The 16,775-nt window shown below is 40.4% G+C and overlaps 1 long non-coding RNA gene across 1 annotated transcript in view; it reads left to right on the forward strand.

Annotated features, from left to right (window-relative positions):
- LOC112446324 (uncharacterized) overlaps nt 1-9,364 on the forward strand; it is a 112,843-nt gene extending 103,479 nt beyond the window's left edge. The window contains exons 2-3 of the long non-coding RNA XR_003034256.2: nt 7,268-7,406; nt 9,155-9,364. This is a non-coding gene — a long non-coding RNA (uncharacterized lncRNA). The remainder of the gene's footprint in view (nt 1-7,267; nt 7,407-9,154) is intronic.
- The last annotated feature ends 7,411 nt before the right edge of the window (nt 9,365-16,775 follow it).

Genomic DNA, 16,775 nt, shown 5'->3' on the forward strand with positions numbered 1-16,775 from the left:
CAGTCCATGGGGTCGCTAGGAGTCAGACACGACTGAGTGACTTCACTTTCACTTTTCACTTTCATGCATTGGAGAAGGAAATGGCAACCCACTCCAGTGTTCTTGCCTGGAGAATCCCAGGGATGGGGGAGCCTGGTGAGCTGCTGTCTATGGGGTCACACAGAGTCAGACACAACTGAAGCGACTTAGCAGCAGCAGATAAAGCAACACAGTACCAAAGATCAGTGACACAAGGCTGGCTGCTCTCAGGTTGTGAAGGCAAGCATCGACTGCAACAGAATTAGGTTCATCTTTTTGTTAAATTTTGACAATGATTCTTGAGATCATAATTACCTCAAAGTCTTTCAATTTTTCTTTTATATTTCCTGTAAAGGAAATCTTTCTGAATACATCTCAATTTTATAAATAATTTATTCTTCAGCAAGTAATTGCACAGTTTATTATTTTGGTAAATGCAGAACCCAGACTAACTTCTGCTTATCTTTTTTGGCTTCCACATACTACCCTGTGGGCAGTTGCTACACTGCAGCAGTTTGAGAGAGTTTTATTACTCTGTAAACTATGATTTATGTGTAATGGGAATGATATTTTTGAAGTCTATGGCATGATACAAGTTTGTGTGCTGTTCATTTTTTTTCCCCTTTTCTACTTGGTAATCCATCAACGGTATTTATGTTTTGTTCATGGTAGGTCAGTTGAGTGTTTCATGAAGAATGTTGAACCATGAGTAATTTGTTATTCACTCTAATACACACAGATGCAATATTAGCCCAAAATGCTTCTTTATATCAGTAAAACAATATGCAAAGAAAAAGTTGTAAATACAAAACTGATGGAAAATCTCCCCAAGTAGAATTTGTTTGTTAAAATATGAATGCCAGGCTCTCTATAGAAATGATGGTAGGAACACTGAAGACAGAGAACTTTAAAAACTTCCTTGTCCCAACCATTCAGTAAAACATTTCAGGTCAAGCTTATTTGGGTTATCAATCAGTACTGTCATCCACTGATAGCCTGATTCCCAGATCCCGTGTCTCTTTCTGTCATTCAGGGGGTTAGCTTAAGCTTCAAGAACAAAGATTGTAGAATGGCCTCCTCAACTGAAGTGATATATTTGTGGAAAGAAAACTAAAACACAATATAGTTCACCAGAAGTTATCTTGAGTAGTCCTGTAGGAAAACCTATTTGAGTTTTTACACTAAAATTTCACAAATTTTACTCAATATGATAACTTAAAAACTCATTGGACAATAATGACCTGTAAGTTATTGTTAGAAAATGCTAACCTTACAATGAAAATGAAAATGTTCCTCCTTAGTATTGGAATATTAGCTACTTTACCCAGACAGTCATTTGAATTCTTATATTTACTACATGAAGAATTCAAACTGGGGTCTCCTAGAGTTATTAATAATATGGCTACTGTTAAGCTACTCAGTATAGGAATTATTTCCTTTCTTTAAAGTCAAGGAGCTGTATGTGCCAATACTGTCTATGTATGGATCTGTTTTATAGTGTTTCAGATAAAAACATTTAATGAATTGAAAGAGACACGTGTATCCCAGTGTTTATCACAGCACTGTTTACAATAGCTAGGACATGGAAGCAACCTAGATGTCTGTCAGCAGACAAATGGATAAGAAAGCTGTGGTGTATATACACATGGAATATTACTCAGCTATTAAAAAGAATGCATTTGAATCAGTTCTAATGAGGTGGATGAAACTGGAGCCTATTATACAGAGTGAAGTAAGCCAGAAAGAAAAACACCAATACAGTGTATTAACGCATATATATGGAATCTAGAAAGATGGTAGCGATGACCCTATATGCGAGACAGCAAAAGAGACACAGATACAAAGAACAGACTTTCGGACTCTGTTTTGGAGAAGGAGGGGGTGAGATGATTTGAGAGAATAGCATTGAAACATGGATATTACCATACGTGAAATAGATCGCCAGTCCAGGTTCGATGCATGAGACAGGGTGCTCAGGGCTGGTGCACTGGGATGACCCTGAGGGATGGGAGGGGAAGGGAGGTGGGAGGGGGTTTCAGGATGGGGAACACATGTACACCCAAGGCTGATTCATGTCAGTGTATGGCATAAACCACTACAATATTGAAAAATAATTAGCCTCCAATTAAAATAAACAAATTAATTTTAAAAAGTAGCCACACACAAAAACATAATTGCAAAAGCAAAAAGAAAAAAAAGAAAAAATACATTTAATCAATAAAAAGCCACAATTATCTAGATCTAAGCAACTGACTAAAGAACTCTGCTAGTAGCTAACAACTATTACTTTGTGGAACTGGGGCATGAGTTGGTAGAATTTTTCTGTAGAGGGCAAGATATTAAATACTCTAGGCTTTGAAGGAAAGAGACAAATCTGAAGATATTAGGTAGGTACTTATACAACCATTTGAGATATAATGGTTTAAAAATACTAAAAACCATTCTTAGCACACAGACCACACAGAACAGGTAGTAAGCCAGACTTGGCCCCTGGGTCATGATAGTATGTTCGTTTCTGGAAAAGATCACCTCTAAAAGTGGGGTGAAATGAGATTTCTCATTCAGTCCCCAGAATGCATTGCTAGAGGCCACACTGATTGGTCATAACATGAAATTCAATCTTTTCTCCTCCATGATCAAATTTTCTCCCTAAGTGCTAAGGGGGCCCAGAAAGTGAACCACAATGGACAGAGTGTACGATGTATTCAGCCCTATGTTGGTGTTTAGTCACTAAGTCATTCCCAACTCTTCATGACCCCATGGACTGTAGCCCGCCAGGCTCCTCTGTCCATTGGATTTCCCAGGCAAGATTACTGGAGTGGGTTGCCATTCCCTTCTCCACGGGATCTTCCCAGGGTTTGAACCCACATCTCCTGCAGGTGGATTCTTTACCACTGAGCCACCAGAGACGCCCGTTTAGTCCTACATCTTGCTCCAAATGGTGAAGAAGCTGTTGGTGCAGCCTGTAATCTAGAATTTGCAGATTCTGTTTTAATGGTGGCGACGGAAAGAAAACCCAGGTCCCACCATAGTCAGGATATCATCTTGCCCTGGTAAATGTGAAAGTCCAGTGTCCAGTTTTCTCTCAGTGAAGATTCTCCTCTATGTATCACAATGTCTTCTGGTTAATCCTTCTTTGACCCCCTCACTCTGCCCCGTCCTATAGGTGTTTCAATTCAGGTGTACAGTCACTTTCCCAGTGATAAGGTGGCCACAGGAGACTCCCTGAGCAGCTCAAGTTCCTGCAACAAGTGGGGCCAAGAGATACTTTTTTCTGTTTTTATGTCTTACTTATGGGTAAGCTGTCTGGTCCCGTCCCTGCCCCTCATCATTTCATTAGACTTGCTTCATCTGTTGTTGCATTGGCCCCTTCTACTTGCAAAAGAGAAATGTATGTAATGCTTTCATGCTGTACAGTCAGAGCGCCTTATCAAATCGATCTATACCTGCCTAGGCCATTGAAGCAAGGAATAAGGGGCTCTCATTAAATCCTGGCCAAAAAATAATATATATATATATATATATATATATATATATATCTTTGTACACACTTCTCCCAGGACCATGGATGCTGCTATCCCACATGCTTAGTCACTCATTTGTGTCTGACTCTTTGTGACCCTTTGGACTGTAGCCCACCAGGCTCCTCTGTCCATGGGATTTTCCAGGCAGGACAACTGGAGTGTTTTGCCATGCTCTCCTTCTGGCAGTCTTCCCAATCCAGGAATTGAACCCGTGTCTCCTTTGTCTCCTACAGTGTAGGTAGTTTCTTTACCCGCTGAGCCATCGGGGAAGTTCATGAGAGTGTTAGAGTGATTCTTTATGGTATTAATATATCTGCTTAAGGAGACTTTCCATTCATTGATGAAACTTTTAAAAGTTGCTGGCATTCTGTCTTGCTAAAGATGGTTTAAATGAATTTAATGTGTGAAAAAAGTACATCTTCATGGCAAGTGTCGGTCTATGATACTGAGGAAGCATAGTGAAAATTTCTCTGTTGAAATTTGTTAAAACCAAGAATTTGGATTTGTAATAATGGATCTTATTATTTTCTTTGTGGAATCACTAATTAACACATCTCATGATTTTTTAAGGCCAGGTAGGTCATAAAATGTACATTACAAAAAAACGGTACTAATGTTGCATGCTAATGTGGTTACAAAATTGTAGCTTCTGGAAATTTGCAAGCCAGTTATTGAGCAATCATTCTTTGCAAAGTTGGATTTGTGATATATTGTGACTAATTCATTTTAATATCATTACTTCCTGTTTTGGTCTGGTTGATATGTGAAAATAATTGGTTTCTATCCTAGTTATCGTTTTGGTCTGTGGTCTTTAGAATGAAAATAAGCAACTTTGCTATTTTTATGGGTCAATTTCAAGCAGAACAATTAATTAAAAAGTTATTATATTTGTCATCAGAATTCACATCTCGTATGAGATTCTTTCTCTCCAAATTACTCCATTTTGCTAAATGCATTGCTTCAGAACAAAATCAGCTACGTAACAGAAGAGAAAAATAATGTTGCTTTCTTTGCTTGCTAATTTGACTTTTCTTTAGTACTGCCATTGTGGTGTTAACCTAAATTGTATTTATCTTTCCCTTCGAAGTGTAATGATATTGTTTTCTCAAGACTGCTGACTAGATAGTAATTCCTTAATTTGTAATGGAATACTTAATTAATGATAGTCACATCCTACAAGAACCACTTAATATTTACTTTTATTGATTCTGTTTAATATGAGTAATTTACATTGCTCTTTGATTTATCAGTAAAGAATAATAGATTAAAATTTCAATGGTTTTTATGTCTCTATAAGTTTGATTACTATTTTACTCTGTTCTTCAAGTTTCACTTGGCAACTTATTTTTCCCCAGTGGTGTATGTGTTGCTATGAGGAAGCTATTTATAATATTGCAAAATAACATTTGAGGAGTAAATAGCACCCTGGTGACCTTGAAAGGTTGACATATTTTTATCAATGTATTAATGCATTGGTAGGAAGGCAATGGCACCCCACTCCAGTACTCTTGCCTGGAAAATCCCACGGATGGAGGAGCCTGGTAGGCTGCAGTCCATGGGGTCGCTAAGAGTCGGACACGACTGAGTGACTTCACTTTCACTTTTCACTTTCATGCATTGGAGAAGGAAATGGCAACCCACTCCAGCGTTCTTGCCTGGAGAATCCCAGGGACGGGGGAGCCTGGTGGGCTGCTGTCATGGGGTCGCACAGAGTCGGACATGACTGAAGCGACTTTGAAGTAGCAGTAAGTTCATGGTGCTGAGTTGCTTCAGTTGTGTCCAACACTTTGCGACCCCATACACTGCAGCCTGCCAGGCTTCTCTGTCCATGGGATTTCCTAGGCAAGAATATTGGAGTGGGGTGCCGAGTCCTCCTCCAGGGACTCTTCCCAACGCAGGGACTGAACCTGCATCTCCTGCATTGGCAGGTGAGCTCTTTATCACTAGTGTCACTTGGGAAGCCCAGGAAGTTCACAAACCATTATTTTTTAATAAAATAAATTTATTCAACAGCTTTTACTTCACATCTTAAGGAAATGTTACTAATACAAAGTTCACCACCTATTAGTAACATTTTCTTTTAAGATGTAAACTAAAAGCTGTTGAATAAATTTATTTAAAAAATAACTTGTAGAAAGCCAGGTCTTGTTCTGTTTCTTAGATACCATGTTTCATATATTAGTTGTTAAATCTTAATAACAACCTAAAAGTCAGTACTATTATTGTTATCACTCACAGTTGACATTGCTGCCGCTGCTGCTGCGAAGTCGCTTCAGTTGTGTCAGACTCTGTGCGACCCCATAGATGGCAGTCCACCAGGCTCCCCCGTCCCTGGGATTCTCCAGGCAAGAACACTGGAGTGGGTTGCCATTTCCTTCCCCAGTGCATGAAAGTGAAAAGTGAAAGTGAAGTCGCTCAGTCGTGTCTGACTCCTAACAACCCCATGGACTGCAGCCTACCAGGCTCCTCCATCCATGAGATTTGCCAGGCAAGAGTACTAGAGTGGGGTGCCATTGCCTTCTGCATTGACATTGAGGCAAAGAGAATTTAAGTAATTTGATTAAAATAAGGTAGTAGTAAGTGACAGAGCCAATATTTGAGCCTAGGCCTTCAGGATCCAGAATCAGTGCTCTTAGCCACCTATCACCTTCCTCCCTAAAGACTGAAAATAGCCTATAAAATTGTATCATCATTTAATAAGAGGATAATCTAAATTTGGGAATGGATTATTTTATAAAGTCATTTCTCATCATTTGCCCTTGTTCGTTGAATGCTGTGTGTGTATGTTGTTTATTTACAGGTCTTAACTTTTTTATTTTCCAAGTCATTTGTAATAGGAAAACCTAGTATCTTTTACTAGGAGAAGGCAATGGCACTCCACTCCAGTACTCTTGCCTGGAAAATCCCACGGATGGAGGAGCCTGGTGGGCTACAGTACATGGGGTCACTAAGAGTGGGACACAACTGAGCAACTTCACTTTCACTTTTCCCTTTCATGCATTGGAGAAGGAAATGGCAACCCACTCCAGTGTTCTTGCCTGGAGAATCCCAGGGACGGGGGAGCCTGGTGGGCTGCTGTCTATGGGGTCACACAGAGTCGGACACGACTGAAGTGACTTAGCAGCAGCAGCAGTAACTTTTACTAAACACTTCCTGGTATATGTGTTAATGGCGTCTCACAATGTCTCACTTGGACAAGTTCTTTTTGCTGCTTTATATCATTTTTCTACTAAAGGTGAAGGAGCAGATGCATATAACTGGTACACAGTCCCTTCAGCTCCCTTGCTGGAATTTATGTAGTTGGAGTGCTGACTCATATCAGCATGCTTCAAGATTGCCACCTGGCAGATCCTGCCCTTTAATAAGGTTTAAATGTGGCAGATCAGTCCTGGCAGTCATTGTACCTGATAAGGGCTTTGGCTCATGCTTCTGAGCAATTTAGTCTTTGCTGTATTATAAATCACCCCATGTATCATAACCAGGTATCATGATGATATTTTCACCATCACAGTTGGAATGATAATGATTGACAATTGCAATCTCAAATGACACCTGCTTGAGGTACTGATCAACTATGTGAAGGTGAGATGGAGTGAAAGTCTGAGCCAATAAACAGATTTAGCTGTCTTGATTAATTAACATTTAGAAAATAATTGTTCTCCAGAAACTGACTGGAGGGAGGCATACCTTTGGTAAAACTACATTTCCTGGGTATTGGGTTTCAGGCACTGTGCTCAGTTCACCATCTTGACCTGAAATAGACTGCCAGAAATTTCACCAGCAAAGATGAATCTATTGAGGATCACCAGAGAATTTCAACTGAGGCTCTGTAATCATGAGGAGCCACATACAAGTCCTATTATGGTAAGGTGCCGGGGACCAGCCCCGGCTGATCCAGGGAATTCGAAGCGGGGACGGCGTCGGCGAGGATCAGGAAACAATTGCTTAATTAAACGTTAATTAAGGATATAAAGAGTAATAGAATGAGGATAGCTCAGTGAGGAAATTCAGTGGAGAAAAGAGGCTGAATAATTCAGCCAGAAGGTAAGAGAAAGAACGACATGGTGAGACCAAGTTTCGGTGAACAAGGCCCGCACTTTATTTTCCAAAGTAGTTTTTATACCTTAAGTTATGCATAGAGGATAATGGGGGAAGGGGTAGAGTCATGCAGTAAGCCAGGCTTTCTTCCTGCAAACTTATCATATGCAAAAGTTTAGGTGATTTGCATCATCTTCTGGCCCGGAGGCCTTTTTCTCTAAAGGTGATTATTCTGAAGTCAGGTGCCAGCCTCCAAAAAGCATTAGATAAAGTTGCATTCCTACAGAGCAAAGGTGTGGTGGGCTATAACAAGAAAAAGAATTAACTCAAGGGTCCCAGGTTACAAACATTAAAGCTACTACTTACACCAACTATATTAATCAATACACTGCCAGGGACACAGCAGGAAGGGGATATGGAGACTTAGCAGCAAACATTGGCCCAACAAGTGAAAATCCCTTCACCAATACAATTTCTAATCAATCTTTTAACTGCTCAAAGGAATCTGTATTTAGACAGTTTAGAACATCTCATGCCTCTCAGTTTGGAGGCTCTGAGCAATCACATGTGGCCGGAAAAACCTATTCAGGCAGGCTAGAGGACTTCCAAGGGAGTTTGTAGGTTGAAACACTGTCACACCCAGGAATTATTAACTGGAGCTGTAAGCTAACTCTTTTTTCAGAGAGGTAGTGGGGGACAGCCCCCCGTAAAGTCAGAGGTGTAGGTGAAAGCACAAAGCAGAAAGTAGGCAGACTCTGGTTTTGGGGGTAGATTGCTCGAGAATTTCCAGGGAGACTCCTGAGGCTTGATCCCGCCTTTGCGTATGCCAAGCCTCCTTCCTCATGACCTTTGCCAGAGGCGGAGCTCGCTCCCCACATCAAGGGAAACAGAGCAATCTTACAGAGGAGAAAGGAATTTAGGAGGGCTATAGCAAATATGTTGGCCACCTGATGTGAAGAGCCAGCCCATTGGGAAAGATTGAGGGCAGGAGGAAAAGGGGACAACAGATGATGAGATGGTTGGATGGCATCGTTGACTCAATGGACATGAGTTTGAGCAAACTCCAGGACATAGTAAAGGACAGGGAAGCCTGGAGTGCTGCAAACCATGGGGTGACAGAGAGTCAGATGTGACTTGGTGACTGAACAACAACAATAATAGCAAACAAAGAATACATGGCTTTTCATTGGCAGAGTCCTTGGCAGGAAATAAAGGAATCTTTATTCTTCAATTGACTCAGTGGTAAAGAATCCGCCTGCCAATGCAGGAGATGCAGGTTTGCTCCTTGGGTCGGGAAGATCCTCTGGAGTAGAAAATGCCACCCATTCGAGTATTCTTGCTAGGAGTTACATGAACAGAGGAGCCTGGCGGGCTGTGGTCCATGGGAGATGTGAATGAGCACACACACATGTTCTTTGAGTTGGGCTCTGCCATCTATTGTCATAAGTGTGAGAGCTCCCCCTTCTGGTCTCTCAACTCTAATTGAAATTTCTTTTTATTATTATTTTTTACAGTTATATTCATGATCTCGTTTAACCCCATTAGATGATCTTGTGTTTATTTTTGTTTTACAGGTGATAAAACAGAAAACAAGTGCTAACTGACAGAAATAAGAGTAAGCAGTCCCCATTGCCCATACCACATGTTGGCTCAGAGCCCAGATTCTGCAGTGGCCAACTCACATTAAAACCAGGCTCCTCCTTCCTACCTGTGGAAGAGCTCCATTCTCAACATGTTTCCTCACCATCCGTTCAAATGAAGAATAATAACTGTTTGAAAAGCTACCTGGGACAATTGTATCCATTAATATATAAAACAGCCCTGGAACTGTGACTGCTCTCACCCTGTTAGCAAATGGCCAAATTGAAATTGAACTAGCAGATTTCAGAGCCTGGGTTTTAGCTACTGTATCATTTTATTTGGTGCAGCTCTTACCTTCTGTTGTTGCACCACTCCATACATATAATAACTCCCTTCTTGAAGCAACATTAATTACTACCATGCCTTCACCCCATAAAGATGCTCTGAGCACATTTCCCAATATAAGCAGGCTCCCCCAGCCCACGTCATCCAACAGGTTGATGTCTCCTGTGTAGGTGAACAGGCAAAGAATCTACATCAGCCTAGGGTGTAGTTTTGTGATTTCAACAAAAAAACTTATTGCAGATATACATTTACTTGAGCAGCTGTAGAGCTTCTGAAGAGCAGAGTTCCCTAGAAAGGCATTTGGATAATGAATTCTGCTACGGATTCCATTTTGTGAGCTTAATCATAGAAGAGGGAGCCAGACTCATTTGGTTTAGTTCATTGCTTTTCAAATCTGCACTCATAAATACCAGCACTGTTCTGTTCTTTATCCTAGAAGCTCTTTCCTGTTAGCAGAGACAGGCTTATGCATTTCCCATTGTGAGTAATGGCTCTATTTGATTAAATAAATAACATTTTGCACTAAAATAGTTCACAAAAGGACTGAGAAACCATCAGGAATGTATTTAAAATCCTGCAATGAACCTTATCACTTTGTTCTCTGACACAAATTATAGTTTCTGACACATTAAAATTATATCTTAAGAGAGGATTCTCTGAACATTTTCCCAAAGTGAGCATTCAATCTTTCAATGCAAAAATAATAGAATAGAGGGTAGAGCATTTTCTCTGAAAATGTAGAAGAAAGAAATGCCCAATTTTCTGTATAGCAAATTATTTGACTACTTCGTTTCCAAAGTAACACTAGGTTAAAGTAGACTAAACTATTTCACTTTTTTCTATATTAAACCACAGCTTATTTATTCAATTCCTTAAATAAGTTTCCTTTTAGGAATATTAGAATATAGTTTATTAGAATCTAGTTTGTAAGGTAGAACAGATACTCCTCATGAGTAAACACACTAGATATTTTGAAAACATCCCCAATATTGGATTTATTGGGAAAATGCAGCTTAATAAAAAATTATATGATAATGATATTCCTTTATGTATTTTTTTGGTCACTCTGTTTTGTGTCCCTACATGTATCCCAGTTATTCCCAGGTGGTGCTGGTGGTAAAGAACCTGCCTGCCAATGCAGGTAGCTATAAGGGATGTGAATTTGATCCCTGGGTGGGGAAGATCCTCTGGAGAAGGAAATGGCAACCCCCTCCAGTATTCTCGCCTGGAGAATCCCATGAACAGAGGAGCCTGGCAGGCTACAGTCCATGGGTCCAAAAGAATTGGACTCGACTGAATGACTTAGCACACATGTATCCCAGGTGATTATTGCTGTCTTGAGTCTTCCAGTCAAGAAGAGCAATTTGCCATTTAGAGAGGCTACCTTCTCTTTAATGTCCTGTCTCAATCTAAAATTAATTGTTCTCTATCCATCAGTATCTGGATGATGCTGAATACCTATCAGTTGAATCGACTACCCCACATTTGCCTTTTCAGTAAAGTCTAGAAGAAAATATCAGAGTGGTGGGTATTAGAATTGTTTTCTGTTTGTTTTTTTTTTTTTCTTTAAATGAGAGGACTCATTATAGACTGTGGTCTGCTAGGCTCCTCTGTCCATGGGATTCTGCAGTCAAGAATACTGGAATGGGTTGTTATGCCCTCCTCCAGGGGGATCTTTCCAATTCAAGGATTGAACCTGCATGTCTTATGTCCCCTGCATTGGCAGGTGGGTTCTCTACCACTATTGCCAACCTGGGAAGCCTAGTTAGAAACCAGCGACGGCTTTGAGGGTTTCTTCAGATCACACAGTGAGTAGCTGCTGGTGTCTTCTGTGCCATGGACCAGCCTGAACATGCTACTGGAGAAAAATGGTGGCTCAGGATGATTGGATGGGGGTTCATGAGTTGTGTGTTAAAAGGAAACTTGACTTGTAATCAATTCCACCAAGACATTCCTCTGGGGAGTGGAAGGCAGTTACCCTTTAGGATTGCTAAGAAAAAGGAATTTAGGGGCAGACGGAGAACAAATCTTGTTTTGGGGTCAGCTGAACAACTCTTCAGTTCAGTTGAGTTCAGTCGCTTACTCGTGTCCAACTCTTTGCGACCCCATGAATCGCAGCACGCCAGGCCTCCCTGTCCATCACCAACTCCTGGAGTTTACTCAGAATCATGTCCATTGAGTCAGTGATGCCATCCAGCCAGCTCATCCTCTGTCCTCCTCTTCTCCTCCTGCCCCCAATCCCTCCCAGCATCAGGGTCTTTTCCAATGAGTCAACTCTTCGCATGAGGTGGCCAAAGTACTGGAGTTTCAGCCTTAGTATCAGTCCTTCCAAAGAACACCCAGGACTGATCTCCTTCAGAATGGACTGGTTGGATCTCCTTGCAGTCCAAGGGACTCTCAAGAGTATTCTCCAACACCACAGTTTAAAAGCATCAATTCTTCAGTGCTCATCTTTCTTCACAGTCCAACTCTCACATCCATACATGACCACTGGAAAAACCATAGCCTTGACTAGACAGACCTTTGTTGGCAAAGTAATGTCTCTGGTTTTTAATATGTTATCCAGGTTGGTCATAACTTTCCTCCCAAGGACTAAGTGTCTTTTAATTTCACAGAGATCCAATCAGTCCATCCTAAAGGAGATCGGTCCTGGGTGTTCATTGGAAGGACTGATGCTGAAGCTGAAACTCCAATACTTTGGCCACATCATGTGAAGAGTTGATTCATTGGAAAAGACTCTGATGCTGGGAGGGATTGCGGGCAGGAGAAGAAGGGGACGACAAAGGATGAGATGGCTGGATGGCATCACCAACTCGATGGACATGATTCTGAGTAAACTCCAGGAGTTGGTGATGGACAGGGAGGCCTGGCGTGCTGCGATTCATGGGGTCGCAAAGAGTCGGACACGACTGAGCGACTGAACTGTACTGAACTGAACAGGACAACTGTAGGTGGAAAGATCAAGAATGGACTGTTAATTTATCCAGGTGATCTAATTAGGAGGCACCTTAGTGCAAAATAATAGAGACTGGTATACAAGTGTCTAGACTCAGGCTGGCAGTGGGAAGTAATTCTTAGGTGAGTTGCAAAGAGTTGGACATGACTAACTACCTGAGTGTACACACACACAATTTACTTGCACTGATTATCACATATCTTTGAATCTGCCCTAAATTTAACTGACTTAGGTGATATTAAGTAACTTAAGAATGCAGACATTTTTTTTTTAAAGCTTCCAGCCTTATAGCCTAAGTGATCAATTTACTTTCCTCAAGATCAAGCAAAATGTATGAGAAACTGTAACTCCAATGTAATCCCAAATTCTTTTGACAGACTTCTGTGACTCCATAGAACTAGCTGTACTGTCCAATATGGTAGCCTTAAGCCACATGTGGCAACTGAGTACTTGAAATCTGACTAGTGTGAGTTAAGATGCACTCTAAGTATAAAACACACACTGGGGAAAAAAGGGAAACTATCTCCATAATTTTACAGATTATCTCCATAATCAATTGCAAATTACTAATATAGGAACAAGTACATCATTTTTTTTTAGAAAATAATGACTAACACCAAATCCATACTATCCACCTATAACAAGAAAATTCTTAGATTTTTTGATAGTTTCATTCTACTTATTATACAATGCATGAGGGATTCATGATTAGATTTGTCAGTAGAAAGGTTATCACTATCAAAGTCATATTTAAATAGCTTTTCACCACACTTAGAAATAGCATAAGCAAAGAATGCTCAGAATTATGGGAAGGGATAAAACCTATTATCTTGCCCTAAAAAAAGAAAACTGTCTTACTCCTCACAGAATTATATCTGAGCTTACTCTCTAAACATCAACAGCACAACCTCCCCAGGAGTGTCAGGGCCATTTGCAGTGATACAGGGAAACCAACACAGGGACTGAGGTCACGTGACTTTCTATGTCTGGTCACCACTCTCTTAGCCCCCTTGGTGGTCTCTGGAGGATCATATATACCCAGGAGAAGGTGCTTTTATTAGTACTTATATATATTAATCTCTAGGCCTAACACGGGTGTGTAGGAGGAAAGCCTTGCTGTATTCATCCCACTCTCCTTTCTATAAAAAGCAGAAATGCATTCCTTTGAAGATTTGTGAAAGTATATTTCCCCCCCATTTTCATTTAAATAGGGAAGTAGGTTAAAATGGTTTCTCAGAAATAATCAGCAGTTAAATAAGTGGCCCCTTTCATTAAGTATAAGCTGTCATTTGTGATAGAATAATTTAGGGATGTGTAGGTAATCAAGCTTAGAATAAAACAGATCATTTCAAGCATCTCTGTAGTTAGTAGCTACTTGAACCAAGTGAAAATAAGCAAAACATTAGTGTATCTACCATTCCCAGTGTATTATTCTGACATTTTTGTAAAGTTTCTCTCATTTCCATCAGCCCATCAGATTCTGAGAAATGAAAGGAAATATAAGGCATTCAAAATATTTATGTACTTATGAGAAATGTTTTCTCATCTCTGATAAATATGTTTAGAATAAACCCTTGGCTTTCCATTTCTCCAGTATCTGAGTGTATACTCAGGAGAAGACCATTAGGATTGTAAGCCCTAGTTGGAATTTGTAAAGAGTAGCTTCCTCATTCTAGGGCTTTCAAGCTAGTAGGGGAAAGACATACAAGAGCACTGCCAAAACCAGACGATAGAAAGATGTGATAACAGTGATACTGACACAGTGCGGCCAGTGGTAAGGGAGGCCATAGACTGATGTTGATGACATAGGCTTATGGCAGAGTGAAGGCTTGACTTGGTCTGCATGGAATCATGTTTGTTTCTTCCATTGTCTTCTAGCTCTTATCTCTTAGGGAAAGAAATTGTTCTTTCCTGTTGGCAAGAATCCTTCTCGGTGGGAGAAGGTGAGGGTGGCATGATTTGAGAGAATAGCATTGAAACATGTGTATTATCATATGTGAAACAGATCGCCAGTCCAGGTTTGATGCATGAGACTGGGTGCTCAGGGCTGGTGCACTGGGATGACCCAGAGGGATGGGATGGGGAGGGAGGTGAGAGGAGGGTTCAGGATGGGGAACACATGTACACCTATGGCTGATTCATGTCAATGTATGGCAAAACCCACTACAATGTTGTAAAGTAATTAGCCTCCAATTAAAATAAACAAATTAAAAAAAATAAAAAGTTAGGGAAATGGATTTTCTCTTTCAGTCATTTTCTGCCTTCTTGTAGTAAGCGATTTTAGGTCTCACCTTTCCCACATTTCTAAATGTAAAGTTGGTAGCTTGCAGTTGGGTCTCTTCTTAGGGCCCTGCCTACTAGCCTTTCCTGGTATGTATACTTGAAAGTCTCAGTCATTGCTTCATGTTCCTGTGCCCTGCAAGGGACCAAATGGAAATAAAAGTTAGGAACTCTAAACCAACTTCCCAGAGTTTCCTAGCTGTATGGATCACTGGACCAACTAATGATAAAAGGTTACAGCAGGACAGTTTTGTCACCTTGGCAGGGAGTGATGCTAAAGATGGTTTGTCAGACTCAACTCCTTTATGGTCAGAAAATGCCTGAAAACCTCTTAAATTACCAGAACCTCATGACCAACCTAGACAGCATATTAAAAAATAGAGACATTACTTTGTCAACAAAGGTCCATCTAGTCAAGGCTATAGTTTTTCCAGTGGTCATGTATGGATATGAGAGTTGCACTATACAGAAAGCTGAGCACTGAAGAATTGATGCTTTTGAACTGTGGTGTTGGAGAAAACTCTTGAGAGTCCCTTGGACTGTAAGGAGATCCAACCAGTCCATCTTAAAGGAGATCAGTCCTGGGTGTTCATTGGAGGGACTCATGTTGAAGCTGAAACTTCAATACTTTGGCCGCCTGATGCGAAGAACTGACTCATTTGAAAAGACCCTGATGCTGGGAAAGATTGAGGGCAGGAGGAGAAAGGGACGACAGAGGATGAGACGGTTGGATGGCATCACCAACTCGATGGACATGGGTTTGGGTGGACTCCGGGAGTTGGTGTTGGACAGGGAGGCCTGGCATGCTGCAGTTCATGGGGTCACAAAGAGTTGGACACGACTGAGTAACTAAACCGAACTACATGCTGTGGGTGGCAAAGAACTGACTGCCCCAGATGACATGACTGTGTTCTTTGTACCTTTTTATGGATTCTTTTTGTAATTTCATTCAGCACTGAGTAGAGACACCTGGTGGGACTAAAATGGGAGATCTGTTTAGCCTGTGTGCAGTCTTGATGAGATACTCCAACCACATGGTTGTTTCATTGAGGTTGTTCTTTACATAAGCAAAGGATTCTAGAGTCTTAGGCGCAGGGCACACACACATGTGTGTGAGTATGTGTGCTCATAATCATGCATGTGTGTATAAAGAGAAAGAAACAAAATGATCAAGATATATTTTGGTGCTGTTCCATAAGGAAGAATCTTTAATAGTGATGTCTTTTGTTTGTCTCCTTAGATATTAAAATTGTAGGATCATAATTAGAATTTCTGTCTCTATGAACAGGGATGAACTTTGGATAGATAGCCTGACTTGATTTACATACAGTAAGGGTCGAAATCAGGAAAACTTCTCCTTCCTTTTTCTTCTGGCTCACAAAAATAAAACACTATCTTCCTTAATATCAGTGGCAGAGAATAACAGTGTTGTTTGAGACTAGAGTCTAAGTGCTATATAAAATTATGAAACCAGGGATCAGAAAAATATTTGTGGATGAAAGTATACAATCTTCCTCCTTCCTCATTTCAGATCATTTTAGCAAAAAGATGCTGAATTTGCTTTCCTTTAAAAGGCAATGGTGGCTTAAGAGAGGCCAAGGGGCTGCCCAGAATTGTGGTAATTATAAGTGGTTTGGGGCCACACTATTTTAGTTTGGAAAATATTCAGTAATGGTCAAATAATTCTGCAGAGAGTAAGCAAATGCAGTAATTAGAATTGATTCTGGGATGTGTTTGTGTTTTCTAGAATTGGTGATGTTGAACTAGTGCGATGATTTTCTTTCATTTCCTTTTGTCTATATGGAACTTTGGAAAATTGGATCATATTAGAGATTTGCAGTTTGAGTAGCCTAACTTTGGATATGCTTAAAAATCTACATGAGTTCCAGATGAAGAAAGCTCTGGCTTCAGATACTAACAAAGAAACTTACATTCCAACTGGGTATATTAATGAGATCCCTCTGGTTATATCTGAATAGAATAGAAAGAAATGCTTTAAAGTGATGTTTTCTATATTGAGTGAGAACTTAATT

Source organism: Bos taurus, chromosome 4, assembly GCF_002263795.3.
Source record: "Bos taurus isolate L1 Dominette 01449 registration number 42190680 breed Hereford chromosome 4, ARS-UCD2.0, whole genome shotgun sequence".
NCBI lineage: Eukaryota > Metazoa > Chordata > Mammalia > Artiodactyla > Bovidae > Bos > Bos taurus.